Source organism: Babylonia areolata, chromosome 26 (genome assembly GCF_041734735.1).
Source record: "Babylonia areolata isolate BAREFJ2019XMU chromosome 26, ASM4173473v1, whole genome shotgun sequence".
In the NCBI taxonomy this organism is placed as follows: domain Eukaryota; kingdom Metazoa; phylum Mollusca; class Gastropoda; order Neogastropoda; family Buccinidae; genus Babylonia; species Babylonia areolata.
In genome coordinates, this window is record NC_134901.1 from 1050001 (window position 1) to 1055057 (window position 5057).

The following is a 5057-nucleotide window of genomic DNA, read 5'->3' on the forward strand; positions in this document are numbered from 1 at the left end:
TCCCTCATTCAGGATGCCGACAACAGGGCCAGAGAGAGTTCGCTTTCCCTCATTCAGGATGCCGACAACAGGGCCAGAGAGAGTTCGCTTTCCCTCATTCATGATGCCGACAACAGAGCCAGAGAGTTCTAAGCGCTTTACAAACACGGGGTCATTTGCACAACAGGCCGCCTACCTGGATAGAGCCGACTGACGGTTTCCTTTGGGCGCTCATCATTCGTTTCCAAACACTGTCAAAATTGCCTTCTAACGGATTCCTTACCTTCCTGACGGTTTGGAAGCAGGGATTTCTGACGGTTCGTGACTCAGGCTAACTGGGCAGCGAGTGAACAGGAAGCTGATCATTGGTCACGTGTATGTTGAATGCACTGTTCACGTGGTGGTGGTTTTTGTGACAAAATATGTTTGTTAGCATGCTGACCGCAGAGGGGCCGTTTCAGAGACAGAACGCACATGCAACAAATTGCAGAGACGAGCCCATCTCATCACATACAGACATAGATATGTTCACATGCGTACGCGCGCACCCCCACCCCCCCCACACACATCCTCATTTATATGTACAATAAGGGCGTCATTATATATATATATATATATATATATATATATATATATTAGAGAGAGATGTACAATCAACAGGACACATATAGAGCGTTACTCAGCGGAATTAGCGCGCGCGCGCATGCACACACACGCACACATCTTCATTTATACATACATTAAGTGCATATATATACTCTTCCTCTTTACCCCTCTTCTCCCCCCCTCTCTTTCTTTTTATGCCTATTCCTCCTTTCTATCTACCTCCCTTCTCTACCCCACCCCTGCCCCCTCTCTCTGTCTATGACTCTCGATGCCTCTCTCATTCTCTCACGCACACACGCGCCCGCTGCGATTGCGTACATGCAGACACACATGGATAGAAATGTAGGGCTACGTGTATATTTATTATACTGCTCACATTTCCAAACTCACCGAATGCAAACGTGGACGATAGACCCTAGATTTTATCGTGTTGGATAGGATTCGAACTTCGGATCCCCACATACGGAGAGTCCGTGCATTGGCCGCTCAAACAGAGCATCGGTCATACAAAGTTCAACACGCAAACGACCCTGTCTCCCAATTGTGTACAGTGACACACAAAGCGAAAGCCATTCGAGGAATTTTTACTCGCTATAATGACAATCAAACAGCAATTTCCTTTCCGACGAATCATTTGATCGCCCATCCTCTTCCCACCTAAAACTAAAGCCTTGACATTGTCCCGTGTACTTGCGAGTGCCAAGAATCGATTTGGAAACGTTGAAAAGAGATGGATGTACAGTTAACTGGAGGTAAATGGTGTGATGTGTTTCATATGTTTCGATGTTTCATCGATTTGCGCTCCACCAGCCAGCGCGCTGATGCTGAAACGTGATATGAAAACGTCAACTGTTCTGAGACCATCTTTATTGATCACTGTTGACTGTTGATGGGAAGATCGATCAGTGATGTGTGTGTGTGTGTGTGTGTGTGTGTGTGTGTGTGTGTGTGTGTGTGTGTGTGTGTGTGTGTGTGAGAGAGAGAGAGAGAGAGAGAGAGAGAGAGAGAGAGAGAGAGAGAGAGACAGACAGACAGACAGACTCAGAATCATATTTATTTGTCATGACAACAGCAAATAAAGGCTTATAGACAACAGCAAAGGGTAAAACCAACCAAACTAATGAATGATATTTGAGTCATAACCTGACGTGTATTTTGTGAATTATAACCTCGCGTGTTCTTTGAAACATTCATGTATAAATTCTGATTGTCGAGATTGTGCAAAGTCATATTCACACATGACTATCAGTATTATCAAAAGTTATCAAAAATCAAACTTTATACCGCTCAAAACTTCTCGTAACAGGCATTATGTAATGCACGAAAATGATACTCATCCAAGACATCACAAATTTTGCATACTCTTAGTATACATATTTATGTACCCGTGTAAATCCCCCCCCCAGCCCCCCGCGAGCGTGCGTGCGTGTGTGTGTGTGCGTGTGTGTGTGTGTGTGTGTGTGTGCGTGTGTGTGTGTGTGTGTGTGTGTGTGTGTGTGTGTGTGTGTGTGCGTGTGTGTGTTCATCTTGCCATCTGAGGGACGAAAACCTTTGTTACCGTGTTTAAACAGTCGTCCGGATGGAAAAACGATCGATCGCTATCTCCGTGGAGCTGATATTTTTTTTTCTCTGTGGAAAGTGATCCATTCGAATAACGGTCTCTTTGTGCAAAGTGCGTGTGTGCGTGTGCGTGTGTGCATGTGTGGTTGTGTGTGTGTGTGTGTGTGTGTGTGTGCGCGCATGTATGTATATATATATATATATATGTGTGTGTGTGTGTGTGTGTTCTTCCCACAAAGTGAGAGAAGAGTTGGAAGGTGGTGGTGGATGTGGATGTGGAAGAGCAAACAACAGACAACACGGACAACACAGGATAACAAACAATTGTAACATATTCGTACCATTCTAAACGTGCGAGGGATCACAATTATCTCTCATGTTTGCTGTGTCGATTCGTTATTTCAAACAAGGTTTGAGTGTAGTTTTATTCAAGAATGTTATTCGATATTATTGATTCGATCAGAGACCAAACTATAAGCGCTTTACAGACAGAATTTGCGCAACAACCTGTCTTCATGAGTAGAGCCGACTGACAGTGACAGCTCAACAGTGACATGAGGAGCTGCATGGCTGGTATCGAGGCCGGTACAGGTCATCCACACTGTACAACAGTCCAAACTGAGCATCTTTAGCAACTGTCACACACCCCGTTAAATCATGATCTGTACTCAGTGTACTCAGCTGTCCATGTGTACTTTGTTTAATTTCACGTCCATGGCATGACATATGACACATTTGCTCTGTAAAAACAGAAAATCAAATCAGGTGTGTATTCCGTTGGTGACCCCTGGCACATGTCGAACAGGAGGAGGAGAGGCCACAACCAAGCGTACAGAATACCATCATGCCGCACTGACTACCAGAAATTCTCATTCCTGTCACGTACCATCAGAGAGTGGAACTCACTACCAGAAGCTACTGTCACCGCCCCTTCCCTTGAGGCTTTTGCCTCAAGGATGACCCGAATGTCTTAGTAAAAGCCCTGCCCCGCCATCATCCAAAGTAAGTCAAGTGAGGGACTAGGGCTCTGCCGGTCGGGGTTTGATCCCGGGGGCCGCTTCGGTAGCCGGAAAGGCCTGGTCCTGATGACAAACAGTTGATGGCTTCCTCCCCCCCCCCCCACCAACCCACCCACGGGCCCACCATTTTTCTACCCCCTCCATCCCATCACCTAGGAAGGTGGGTCACGCTGCTGCGCTCCTCCCCATTATGGTGCCAGAATGGTCAACGTGATGACCGTGGACTCCTAACAGGAAGAAGAAGAAGAGAGCGACTGGGAAGTGCGGTGACCTGGGGAGGAGGATGGAAGAGGGTGGTAGGGGCAGGGGGCGGCGGGGTCTGGTCAAGAAATATGAACGGGTGGACATGACATGCAGCGTGGTTAGGTTTGTTTGCGTTTCACTTAATTCACATTGCACAAGTTAAAAGCTTCATTCTGAAAGGGTGGGTTTGTCTCCTGAAAACCATGTTTTTATAATACTGAGTAAAGATACCAAGATGCGATGTGTATGTGGTGATGTAGTAGTGTGAGCGCTGTTCCAATAGACAAACAGCTTTGGGCAGCTGGAGCACAGACCATCAGACAAGGGGGAACAACTGACACAGATTTCAATGCCTGCTTTGCCAGCAGTCGGAGTCACATTTCAGCTGATGCTGTGTGTGCAAAAGAATTAAAAAAACTTACACCCATACATCAATATGGTGTCTGTGTACTACAAATTGCAGATATGGATAATCGTAGAAAAAAGGCACAAAATACACACACACACACACACACACACAAACGACCGCGTGCGCACACAACACCGACCCACATGCACACCGACCCACATGCACACACCGCAGGAATACTCCAGCGGAGGGGGACACAAGAGTGAAGAGGGTGGGAGGAGACAGTGAACTCTGTCACATACAACGGCCATTTTGAACAGCTGTGTTTTCAGTTTCCTTTTGAAAGAGGACAGAGTTGGTGAGTGTCGGAGATCCAGAGGAAGAGAATTCCAAACAGAAGGTGCTTGATGCTGAAAAGCTCTTTGACGAAATGTCTTGAGACTTTGGGGACTCGGAGCCTTTCTCAAGAAGACAGAACGGAATGGAGTGTAAATATGAAGGACAGAAGACATGCAAGATGGGAGGGAACCTTCGAAATGACGATAAGCCATTATGGCAATTTTGTACTGAATTCCTTTCTGGATAGACAACCAATGAAGCTGACGCAAGAGACGGGTAATAATTTCATGATCCTTTTTCTTTCTTTTTTTTTTTTTTACTTACTAACTTCTACATTTTTTGTGTCATGACAAAGACCAATTAGGTAAACGAAGAAAGTAAGGTTACTTACCCCAAAACAGCTAACAATATCAAATTTTTGTTGCACGAATGCACGAAAAAAGAACCCAGCAACCACGTCAGGCCTCCTTCGTTCTCGTTCCTGAGAAATGACGTTGATCTCCGACTTCAACCTGTGAAATGGTTTGCTGACACTGCAGCTAAGTTCCGTTCCACAGATGACGATTCATGTTGTTCGTCGTATGCCCCCCGGCGGTCTTTCCTATCAAACGACCCGGCAGGGTGAATAACACGGCAAAACAAAACGAAACACTATCAACAACGAAACTTTCAGGACAGACACCCTGCTTCGATTCCAAACTTCCAACCGAAAATGAACTTCTCTTCCCCAGATTTGCTTGTCCAACGCCTTTACCCAGCTACCAGTCAGATGACCAAAATCCGCTCAGCTGGTTGGCTAAGCCAAGTCCGCACGTGCAGAAAAAAGAAGAAGAAAAACCACGACTGTTGCACAACTCACTAGCAGAAATAAGATTCGTGCAGCCCGCGCTTCACACATTTGTGAAGTTTGCGCAGAACACCACCACAGCGAGACAGTGTGGACACTGCGACAAACATAGGCG

The 5057-nt window shown here is 46.0% G+C and overlaps 1 protein-coding gene across 1 annotated transcript in view; it reads right to left on the bottom strand.

Moving 5' to 3' along the window:
• The window catches only part of LOC143300860 (microtubule-actin cross-linking factor 1, isoforms 6/7-like), a 36418-nt gene extending 31615 nt beyond the window's left edge, over positions 1 to 4803 (bottom strand). The window contains exon 1 of the mRNA XM_076614827.1: positions 4487 to 4803. The gene's annotated coding sequence lies outside the window, so the exon portion shown is untranslated. The remainder of the gene's footprint in view (positions 1 to 4486) is intronic.
• Between the last annotated feature and the right edge of the window lie 254 nt (positions 4804 to 5057).